Raw genomic sequence first — 13,118 nt, forward strand, 5'->3', positions numbered from 1 at the left:
ACGGAGGTCCAACTTTTGTGTTCTACACATTCCCATGCAGTTGAAACACTCTTTATTACACTTAGATGCACTTAGAGTTTTGCTAGGTGTGGTAAACCTGTTTAGAAGCGTTGTATATCAAATGCACACACACACAGGTATGTCTAAGAATGAATATATACGAGTATGTGTGTGTACTTCTATGGTAGTTACATAATACAAATAGACAAGCGCTTGGTGGTATTTACATATCGTATGTTGGTTAACATAACAAATTTATTGTGTATCAGTACATTGCGAACAAGTTTTAAAAACTTTATTTTTTATTTTCAGCAATAATTGTTGAAATATTTAAAATTTTTAGTTGAGCACAAGGTTTAATTCCCTTTCAAACCGGTTTGAAGATTGCCGCTTATTCATTCAGTTAATTGAGATTTTATGTTGATAGGAATTTATGGGGAAGATTTAGCTATAGAAATATTTTACTACATCAAAATTTTATACATAGTATTGTAATTGTGGACACAAAAGACATTTTAGGTCGAAATGTCGGCCATTGGACACACTACAGACACATGCATATTTAAGCTATTTTCGACCGCATAAAAGATCTTAGAACAGGAACTTGTATCTGGTGTATTTAGGTCCTCGCCTCTTTTGAAATGGTGTTTTTGGGGTGTTTTTTTTTAAAGCGTGTAAAATGGAAACGAAAAAAATTCAATGATTATTTTATACGAAAAAAACATTTTATTTTTGTTTCCAGTATTTTATTTTTTGATCTCTTGTTAAAAAATAAAAAAAATTTTTTGGCCATACGTGGTTCGTTCAAAAAGCTGTCTGCCTTCAAAACATGGTCTTCTAAAAAACGAAAAAAAAAAATTTATTTTTGTTTTCAGTATTTTATTTTTCGATCCATTGTTCAAAAATACATTTTTTTTGGCCATACGAACATCGTTCAAAAAGTTGTCAGCCTCCATGTCCAAAAAAATGTATGTTGCTGGCGACACGGATTCCGGTAATTAAAAGTATATTCACTTAAACTTGAAAAAGCCTCGAAAACCAGCTGTTATTATTATTTTTTTTTGGCGAGGTTAAAAGGTCTTAGGGGGTTACATACATACGTCCAGCAGCTCCGAAAATGCGCTAAATATAATATAAAAAATTGTATACATTGTTTATTAGTACCTAAACTTTATAAAAAATTTTATTTTAATTTTTCTTTACAAAAATTAGTATATAAAAAATCACGTGACCCAAAGTGCAATAAAAAAAAGTTTCTCCACGGTCTGCATAATTTCTCCTTGAAATGTTGATGGATCTGTAATAAATAACAGATTCTTGTAAAATAAAGTTGTAGCTATAGTTTGTGAAGCCGGATTTTTGGAATTTCGAGAAATTTTGCAATTTACGGCATTTAAAAAAAAAAATTTTATAAAAATATCCGATTCGACAGATTATAGAGAAAACACTTTCGAATATTTAAAAAAAAAACTGCATCAAAAAATATTAAGAACTGTATGAGTTATCATGCAGACCGTGCTGGAAAAAGTAGTTTCGATATAAACGAGTTTAAACATTCTGGCTCAAATGAAGGACAGCTACCTGTGCGCATCAAACTCTCATCGGGCTGTTACATTTTCTACCATAACTTTGTTTCTATGGGGAATTTTTGCGATCGACTTCCACAGAAATACGCTTAAAACTATAAAGAATAATAATCTGTTAAAAACTTTTTTTTTGAAAATTCTGGACGTATGTAACTCCTTAAGTAAATTTCAGTGTTGTCCTTATACTCCTAACGTCCAAGAGCAAGTCGAACTTGCTTAACCCTGGAAGAAATTTCATATTTTTATGCCGATAAAGACATTCTTCGTCAAAACGTCGACACCCACTTTTAAACTTACCTCAGATTGTACTTGGACCTAAACATCAATTTTTATACGGAATATTTATTTGATAATTTGAATGCTTCTTTATTTTTTTTTTTTATGTGATATCAAATTTAAAAATTTTATTGTTGATTTTGAATTTTTTTTATTTTGTGGTTTATAACTTCTGAGCAAATGGAATAAAAAATCAAAATTAATTAAATTAAATTTCAAAAATTAGTGCTGAAGGTGCATTTTATGATTAAGACAAAAATAAAAACTCTGTTTAATAAGTTGTAAACTTTATCTTGGACATAAGGCACTAAAATTAACTGTATACACACCACAGAAGCTTTTTTGACATTTGGCACATGAAGATTTGGGCATTCGCCGTTTGGATGCTAGACAAATTGCGCAAAATATTTATTTTTTAATTACCTACCAGCTCTCCATTGTTGTCTGCATTCTCAGCATGTTTAGGTAATGCAATTTGTATATTTCGTTGAGCCGACGCTTTTAAATTTACCACTCTAAGTTTTTTATTTAAGTGTTTTTTAATGTGAGCAGAATGGAAAGATTTCTTAAATTTTATGCGGCTAGCGGCTTCTGCCCTAATTGTGGGAGTATATAACATAAATATCTATACAAACCCTATAGAGTATACCACAAAATGTTGGCATTGGGTCCACAATATTTTTTTGACAAACGAGTAGCCATGCACTTGACGCAAAATATTTTGTCCATATCTATGAGACTTAGCTTTGTGCATCAACCACTTAAGACGGCTTTTCCCAAGTAAAATAGTTTTCGAAAAAGTGATTATATTAAACTTTTCACGCAAAATAGTCAACGTGATATCGCCTTCGTGTGAAGAGAAGTATTCGGAAGAAGTTTTCATTTTCACTTAGCTCTCCCAAGTTAAACTCAAGTTCGTCAATCACACCATCATCCTCATCCGATCCAACAACGTCATCGTCCTCAGTCAGAAATTTTACAATTTCCTCTTCATTTAATGAGTATTTTTTTCATATAAAATAAAATATGTAAGTATAGTATATTATATTATAAATATGTATGTATGATACACATAAAACTAAATCCTAAAAAAATATTGCTTTGTTAGCAAAAGTCACGCAAAAGACGAGCTTTTTAAAACGGTACTTACAAGCAACTAGCGCAGCTTAACATGCGCACACAACTTGAGCGCACCAACGACCAAAGCTGTACGAAAAATGAAAGAAAAACAATGAGGGGCAACAATAATAAAATGTTAACTGCTATTGAGCGTCGTCGAAATGACGAAGAATGTACGTCTAGGGTTAAAAAATCAACGCACATTACTCACCAGAAAATTATATTAGACAGTAATAATTTGGAATTAAAGTAAGCAACACTAATTGAAATCAAAAATAAATTTTTAATAAACTGTGATTTTGGATGTTTTTATATATTTTTTTTATTTATTTATTGAGTAACCATTTTGTTGTTCAGTGGTACAGTAATTTTTTTAATGAAAATAAAATTAGCGTATGTTTAGCGTATGCTTTTTAAATATTTTTTTTGTAAATATATGAGAAGTTGGTGAAAAATATAATGGTTTAAAAAAAGAATTTTTTTACCATCTAAATTTTTTTTTATAAATTTTACGAACTATTTTATTTCGTTACAACATAGTGAAGTGCTACTTCTGTGAATTTTCCTTTATAATTTTATTTTGTTGCTATAATTGTTTTCCAATAGCAGTCAAAAGATGATGAGTTTCGCATAAATTGTTGCTGAAATATTGCAAAAATTATAAAAGTCTGGGTGGGTGCGTGACTACCATTCGAACTCAGAGAACGTAGGTTCGAATCCTCGTGCATGAAACAGTAAAATGAAAGAAAAAGTTTTTTCTAATAGCAGTAGGCAATGGCAAACCTGTGAGTGTATTTCTGCCATGAAAAAGCTCCTCATAAAAAATATCTGCCGTTGTGAAAAACATCAAGACACACGCCACAAATAGGAAGAGGAGCTCGGCCAAACACCTGACAAAAGTGTACGCGCCAATTATTTTTTTTTATAACTGCTAAACATTTTTTTACGAATAACTAGTCGAAAAAACGGAAATTAACACAAACGCTTTTGTGACAATAAAGCACTCTATGCTAACTTTCAAAATCGGCCAATGACATATAAGTATAAAAAATCGAAAAGTTAACTTTGGGTGGCCCACTTGGGAAAACTTCACACAAACTCCGTTGTTCACACAAACTCCGTTTCGAGGTTTTCGATTTTCCCTCTTTTCGCATTTAAGGGAATTCGCTATCGTCGTTGAAACTGGAGTCATAGTAGCTTTAACAAATAAGAGAGTCGCTGGTTCATTCCGCAGCTCATATAATGAATACGAGCCACTTTTCCCAAAAAATACGATTTTTGTGTTATCTAGAGGCAGCGAGTTTTCTTCAAATTGGTAATGTTAATAATTTCAAAATTGACGCGGATTGCTAAGATTGATCCTTTCGAATAGTATATTTCCTTTTGGTATTATATGTCCCTCTTTTCTACCGCTTTTACTTAAAAGGCTACACATTTTAAATAGTTCCCAATAAGAATGCTTGCTTCGCCCTCATACTTGGAAGCCTGTGGGTCATGCCTATAGTTTCAACAATTTTAATATGATATTTATATAAACCATGTTTTTCCACAGGCTCGGGTACGTAAAAGTGTAAGTTTTAATCTTTTTTTACAAACTATTCAGTTTTTCAACCTGTAGTGACTTTCGTTAATTTTTAACTTCGTTTTTACTTTGACATAATCTTTGACTTCAAATACTCCCACTTTTCTTATCTCAATTCTAAGTTATTCTATACAAGCCATAACAAATACTTTCTCGTCAGGTCGCTCTGATGCGCAAAACGGTACTTATTCGCTACCAATTCAAATCCATCTTATTGGCTAATGCCACAAATCAGTCTTAAGGCTGGTTACCTAAACTACTCTTTCAGATCTAAACACATACATATATGGCATTGCTATAAAAGAAAAGAGATATTAAATCTCAAGGAGAAAGCATTCAGTTTTTTACCGGAGCTAGAAGAAAAATGAGTATTTTGCTGAACACTTTTGCAATGAATGACAGTGATACTATAAGCGACTATTTGATACTCTTCTGTCTTGCAGGCCCAACTCTGATGTCTTCTCATGCTTTTACACATACTTATTAACATTTTATTTTCCTTGTTGTTAGCTTTTTACTTTCTTTCATTTAATGGGCACAAATTGTAATACAAAAGCGAGTATTCATTACAGACACTTACAAATAAATGTACTCGTATGTACGCACTTGTTAGCAACGATGAGCTTGTTGATGACAAGCTTGAACTACTGCAAACTAATTTCGTTATTTGTTCAAATGGAGAGTCTTTAGTGCAATACAGAAGACAGATTTGTCATTTTAGCCTAGAATTTTTTATTCAGGTTTCTGTATCTTGATAAATAAAATGCCTTGTCCAAGAGCTTAGCCAATTGAGGTGTGAAATTTATTTAGTGTGAGCTCACAATACATACTTACCGTTTGTTTTTGTAATTTGGTATTTTGAATGTAAAATTTTCACTCAAAATGTAAAGTAAAAAATAAGCAGAAACAAAGAAGCACCACTTCGACAGTGTTGGGGAAAATGAGATAAAAATATTTTCTCGGTAGATGGCAGCAGTGATCGCTATCTCGTAAAGTATCGATCGAACAATTTAAAGTTTATGCTCATTGTCAAGGTGACGTTTCTCTCTAAAAATGCTTTTGCTATTTTTTGTTTGTTCCATTCAGTTGTGAGTTACAGGGTGTTAACAGTGGAAGTCAACAAAGAGAAAATTCGGTACATTTTACAGTTTTTCATTGATAAAGGCGAAAATGCAAGCCAGGCTACAAGCCGCTGAAATTGTGAATGGTGTTTATGGTGCCGATACTGTAACAGCTAATTACGTGCAATTTTGGTTTCGTCGATTCCTTTAAGGTAATCGATAACATTGTAGTCGGCATCACCTATAAGCGAAAGATCGACCATAAAACAGTTTTTAACCATTTGTGCAAAAAGGCAAAAATCATGAATTTCATATCCCCATTATTATCATTAAAGGACAGGACATTCCTACATTTCTCTTGTCTACGTTGCATCCGATGCATTTGCGATGCCGAAGCTTTATAATTTTGAGGATGTAGATTATGTAAATATATTTTGGTACAATACTTAGAAAATCAGGCCATCGCTTAAAATGTTTCTTGGAGAATCCCAGCACTGCAACTACGCGCGTGTATTCGTTCAGCACTCTATGAAAGTTTAGGATAAATGGCTGCCCTTGCGAGCGGCCCACTTGGACAAATATTCAAAAAGGAAATGGGAAGGAACCAGACAGGAAGAAGGGTGTTTGGATTAGAGGATGATGAGCGACGGCGGCGATTTACGGTCGAATTAACCGCTTCAAACTACTGATGAATTTCACTAGGTGTATGATATTTGAACCCGCAATATCCGCAGGTGTAGCAAAAAACTAAGAGCCCAGGTGTCTAAATCTTTGCATGACGAGAGCAGGGAAGCTGGGAAGGTGCTGAGATGATTCCACCTCGTCCTACAGACAGCTCCTGCAGAAAGGAATTGAAGCAAACCCAAGCCTCTTCGCATGAACACCTAACGGACAATGTCCGGTAACGGTACCTACCAAATTCGAGAGCTGCGGCTGTGTTAGCGTCCCCGATCTACCCGTGGCAGTTTTGCTGAATACCGCTGTGACGGGGAACCCAAATGAACTTAATATCGAAGTATTCGGATGCAATCAGAACTCTTAAGACGTGCAAATAGTTTTTTGAGAACTGCTATAGTGGAATCACTCCTAAATACTAAATATAATCATTTTTAAACATAAAAAATATTTAAAAATGCATACATACATATGTATATTAGGACGGGTCGATTTAAAAATCGCTCATTGCTCTGTGAAAATCGTATTCTAGGGATCAAAATAAGAAACTTTGCCGAAGGAACCATACCTCTAAAACGAATTCTGATGTCCCCCAATTTACATTGTATGTACAATACGAGGGATGCCCTTTATATGTCGGGATTTGGCAACCCTGGTGTTGCAATCTGGCAACTGACAGCTGTATCGCAAAGTTTGACATTTTTTGGCTTTTACGTACTCAGAACGTTTTGAAATACCAGCGCTATTTGTGTTGTTTACAATAACTTAAAAGATTCATGTCGGTCCAAAAATGGAATTAAATCGTGAACATTTTCGTGATTATTTTTTACAACTTTCGACGTGGATTTACTCAGCAACATTGCATGGATGCACTTAATTCATTTTTTGGCGATGAAGCTCCATCAAGGACCAGTGTTTATCGATGGTACGGTGAATTCAATCGTGGTCGTAGTTCACTCCAAGACGAATTTCGTGAAGGTCGTCCAAAATCAGTTGTTGTTCCGAAAACCATTGATGCTGTGCGCGAACTGATATTACAAGATCGTCATGTGACCTATCGTGAGATTGAGACAATCTTAGCCATTAGTGGGACCAGCATACATTCAATATTGAATAAACATTTGACTGTCAAAAAAACTTGTTCGTGTTGGATCCCACACAATTTGTCAATCGCTCAAAAAAAGGCTCGTGTCGATTGGTCGAAGGAAATGCTCAAAAAATACGATCGCGGGGCGCGGAAACACGTCTATGACATCGTGACAGGTGATAAATCATGGATTTACGCATATGAGCCCGAAAGTAAACAGCAGTCGACTGTATGGGTGTTTCAAGATGAGCCAAATCCAACAAAAGTTGTTCGCGCACGAAGCACTTCCAAGCAAATGGTCGCCTGTTTTTTCGGAAAAACTGGACATGTCGCAACCGTACCACTAGAACAACGCAGAATGGTAAACTCTGATTGGTACACAACCATTTGTTTGCCAGTTGTCTTCCAAGAAATTAGGAAAACCAATCGCCAAAGACGGATCACTCTTCACCAGGACAATGCGAGCTCTCACACATCGGCTCAAACAACTGCATTTTTGAGCACCCAAAGCATCGAATTTATGGGTCATCCGCCGTATAGTCCTAACTTGGCACCGAATGACTTCTTTTTATTCCCGTACGTAAAAAACAAACTGAGAGGTCAACGTTTTTCGACACCTGAAGAAGCGGTTGCGGCATTCAGAATGCATGTTTTGGAGGTACCTCATTCAGAGTGGCAAAAGTGCTTCGACAATTGGTTCAAACACATGCAAAAGTGTATAGATCTTCATTGAGAATATTTTGAAAAACAATAAAGTGATTTTCGATGATTAAAATTTGTTTTTGTTCTCTAATCCCGACACATAAAAGGCACCCCTCGTATAAGATTTCTTTCAAGGTGTGTCTTTGTTTGTTACTGAAAATGAGGCGGAATTAAAATATTTTAGATGTGTTTACAAAAATCCGCGAAAACTTATCATCATTTATTATTTTTTATATGTCCTTACATATGTATGTTTATATTGCTGTAAATAAAGTGGAGTATTCAGAAATATTGGGCCCCTTTGTAATTAGCTGCCTACGCCTTTGCATAGAAGAATCATTCATTTGTGTGCATTTTCAAAACACCTTCCAAAAAGACATGCATACATATCTACATACATAATGCATGTATACAAAGATATCCCCACTTAATTGCTTATACTCTATACATACATACATATGGCTGTGTATATGTACCTACTTATGTACATATGCCCACATTATGCATGATATGCACACAGGCATGAGCTGAAAGTAGTTTTTAAATTATAATAATTGAAAAAGCAATTGTGTACAAATGCGTGGATGTATGTATATGCCCATACCTACGTGTAAGTATGTACATACAGACATGCCATATGAACCATGATTATTTTGCCAAAGAATGTGGAATGACCACCTCTAAAAATCCGATACTCAACGCTGGCATTGCACAAATGTCTGTATTCAAAGCGCATTTACATGCATATGCATGACACATGTATGTATGTATGTATGTATGTATGCGTGTATGCACACAAGCTAGACGAACATGAATGCCTATAGCTTGGTAGAATAAAGTACGATGGGAGTTTAAATAACTCAGGGTTTAGTCTTCACATTTTTGTTTGCATTTTATTCTACGGATGTTTGTATGTTTGTATTTATTTTACTGCTTTCTCAACCTTAATTTTCTCCATTCCATTTTCAAATCAATTCGTGTGCCTTTATGCACTCATGTACGAGTTATAACCCTGCAGTAAATGTATCTAGTTCCGAACTAGCGGGTTCACTAAACTTCGGTGTTCGTCACTGGTCCCACGCAAAGTAGTTTTTTTGTAAACAGTTGGCGAATTTATCATTTATTTGTAATCATGTCCGAAGAGGAAGGTTATTTTCCTGCCTCTCTCTGGTGCTGGTATGCCAACTATTTCACTACAATCAGCGCCCGTACCGTCTACGTGGTTAATGCGTACTACTACACTCACTGGTGCCATTGCACTCTACAGTTTACTAGATCTAATGAGTCAACTTCCTCACTAATGAGGATTTTTTACAATATTTTTATATTTTATATTTAGTTCATTGTTTATTAAGTATTTGAATATCTAATGAATCTTAAAGTGGAAGATAAGTAGGTATGAACCTATTATTATTATATATTAGTTTGGGAGAAAAAGAAATCCATTATCATAGTCGATCTTTAGCTCATGGGCGATGCAGCGACTACTAACAGTCTGTCAACTTCGATTATTTCTGTGAATTTGTCGACATTTTCTCTAACATCAAAAATGCCTCAAATGCCTTAAATGCCAAAATGCCCACAAAAATCATTCACAGTTTCAGTGGGCCTGGATTGCATTTTTGTCTTTATCAAATAAAAACTGTAAAATATACCGAATTTTCTCTTTGTTGACTTCCATTGCTCATACCCTGTAACGCACAACTGAATGTAACAAACAAAAAACAGCAAAATAATTTTTAATGTGAAATGTCACCTTGACAAGGAGCATAAACTTTAAATTATTTGATCAATACTTTACGAGATATAAATTACTACAGTCATCTATCGCAAAATAATGTATTTCGTTGTTCCTAAACTATTCTATAATAAGTAGGTTAGGTTAGATTATGTTAAAGCGGTTGTTCACTGTGGGACCCACTCAGGCTCATAGCCCATTGTGATGCCGCGTGGGGAGCTTGCCCTTATAATAAGTATAAAGTGTAAAATTGTATTCAAACTATGTACATTATATCACATCTTTAATGCCATCGATTTGCATTTCCAAAGTTTTACAAACATATTTTGTGTATGAAATTAAAATTTGGTTAATATTAAAATGTAAATTAGATTAAAAACACCTTTTGCCGCTTCGCAGAGCTTGAATTTTTGAATAGACAGCATCATCCGGACTTATTAATTTTTTATTGCTTTTACTTATTCATCTTTATGTCGGTGGCCGACGTATCCGAAGGTTGGTGCGTGATTACCATTCGGAAGTTCACAAATTCGAATCTTCGGAAATGAAACATTAAATGCTAGACATTTTTTTAATAGCGCCCTCCCCTTGGCAGGTAATGGCAACGCTCGAGTGTATTTCTGTCCTAAAGAAACTCTTCATAAAAAACCGTTCAGAGGCGATATAAAATTGTAGGAACAATTTGTGGAACAACATCAAGACATGTAGCGCAAATAGAAAGAGGAGCTCAGTCAAACACCCAAAAAGGGTGTAAGTGCCAATTATATATTTATATTGCCCTAGCATCGCTGCCGCAGGAAAACTCATTTTATTAAGAAAGTTATTTTGTTTAGTAGTGCATGCTTTGCTATAACTATGTTCCTACAGTACTTCCAGATTGTGTCGATAGGTATAACCGTGTCTCTTTTCCTCTTATTACGCTAATATTCCATGTCATGAAATTTGGAAAACCCGTGATATTAGTGGGCAGGTCGAAACTAAATATTAATGGATTATATTTCTTCAGTACTTATTTTTTGTTTTTTGTGCTCCGTTTACCTATTCCTGGAAGACTGCCATGCCTCTTTTACCGATGCCGTCCACTTTTCTAAATTTTTAAGGCTTTAATAATTCATGTCCTTGTACCAAATTTCGGTATTCAGAAACGAATGGTTCCTAAAATACGAGTATTAATGTTAAAAAGTTGGTTTGTATGGGAGGGGCCACACAACCCCTTATTTTAAATTCATTTTACTATGCCTATATCCTTTCGGCAAATGCAAGGTAATAAGTTGACGAAGTTGCATTGCAATCCCATGACTGCTTTGGCAGCTTTTAAAATACATGCAAACAAACAAATATCCATTTTTATATAAGAGATAGGCCGTTAACTGCTCATTTTTATAATATGAATTCACTTTTTCACTACCGACTTATTTGATGTTTGCTCACTTTCGCACTTCAGTTTCAACTGAACACATTACAACATTTTATAACACAAAATGCACTAAAAACGTAAAAATAATAATAAAAAAATCTGTGAAATTATGGCATCACTCTAGATATTGATGTTTGTGCATGATTTGGGCCGTTGACTTGAGATCGATGACAGCATTCGGGGGCATAACTGGTAGTTGTTCTAAACGCTATTCGATACGTACATACGTACATACATATATACGAAATATTTTATTTATTCATTTATATGAGATATAGTTATAAATATTTGCATTAAAAGGAGTAAACTAACAGCTGGGCTTCATAAACTATAGTTACGGTAATAAAGGGTGGTCCATATAGCGTTTGCTTTTTGAACCACCTATTTTTTTGAGAATGGTAACACAAATGGCATGTCAAATGTGTTCATAATTTACCTAAAGGTTTGACATTTATAAAATGGGACGCTATACGCTTGAACAAAATTGGGAAATATTGAAAACCTATTTCCAAAGTGGTGAGTCTTCTTCTTTTTTTCTGATTTTCACATCGGTGACTACGTCAATAAGCAAAATTGTCGGATTTGGGCCTCAGAAAATCCACACGCTACTGTAGGGAAGCAAATGCATCCACAACGAGTCACTGTTTGGTGCGGTTTTTGGTCTGGCGGCATCATCGGACCATTTTTTTTTTTTGCATGCTCAACGAGTTGTTTCCAAAAATTGAAGAGGATGACATGGACGACATTTGGTTTCAACAGAACGGTAAAACTTGTCACACTGCCAAAGTTAAACTCGAACTTTTGGCTACCGTTTTTGAAAACCGAATAATCAGCCGAAATTCCGATATCAATTGACCGCCTCGGAGCTGTGATTTAAGCCCGTTGGACTATTTTTTGTGGGGAGCCGTTAAGGACAAATGCTATGCGAACCATCCAGAGACGATTGATGCTTTAAAACATGAAATCGAAGTTGCCATTCATGAAATTGGAGCCCAAACAATCGAAAATGTGCTTAAAAATTGGGTTGATCGAATGGCCTACTGTAAAGCCAGTCGTGGCAGTCATTTGAACGATATTATTTTTCATTCATAAATGACAATATTCAATCTTCAAATAAAAAAAAAGTTTGAAAAAATATTGATTAGTTTTTTTTATAGCCAATTCAAAAAGCAAATTTTACATGGCCCACCCTATAGCACAAAATCAGTTAAACTGTACTCGCCTTGCATTACCTTGGCATAGAAAAGTGGCTAGTTTCAACGTCAGTGATACAGCGGCAATTGACACTAGTGACACTGGCGGCAAACGTATGTATGCAAGTATGTATTATATATACAAACGGACATACTCGCTTTCCCTTTATTTTTATTTTCAGAATCAGATGAGCCGGCATTTCCGAGCCATGCTATGCACCGCGTTTTGTGAGCCCAATTCACAAGGCAACTCAGCAAGTCGGCTAGTTTTGTATCGCGTTTCGAAGTGTGAACATACTATACATACTAAAGTGGTGCACAAGTCGACATATATGTGCTTTCAAATCATTTGCTAAATTCACACAACAATGCAGTGTTTTGTTCTCAACTAACAGTAACAGGCAATAGCAGCTAGAGAGAAAACCAAATCATGCTTTTGCACGACTTGTTTCTCTCTCAGCATTGTCACAACACACATATTTCGGCAAGATAGCAAGAAAAGCAATGACACTGAAAGGCAATGAAAAACAATTCAATTCAAACAAGTGAATTGTGTCAAATGTGGATTATTTACTTACATGAATTCCTGATATTTTAAAATCAAATAGGCAGTTAATGTTTGGTATGATGGTTTTGTAGAATAAAAATTAAATTCTTATTAATATTTGAATACAACTTACAC

General features: G+C 34.8%; 1 protein-coding gene across 8 annotated transcripts in view; it reads left to right on the plus strand.

Moving 5' to 3' along the window:
• LOC129252928 (tight junction protein ZO-2) overlaps positions 1–13,118 on the plus strand; it is a 107,629-nt gene that overhangs the window by 51,961 nt on the left and 42,550 nt on the right. The window lies entirely within an intron of this gene.

Source organism: Anastrepha obliqua, chromosome 1 (genome assembly GCF_027943255.1).
Source record: "Anastrepha obliqua isolate idAnaObli1 chromosome 1, idAnaObli1_1.0, whole genome shotgun sequence".
Taxonomy (NCBI): domain Eukaryota; kingdom Metazoa; phylum Arthropoda; class Insecta; order Diptera; family Tephritidae; genus Anastrepha; species Anastrepha obliqua.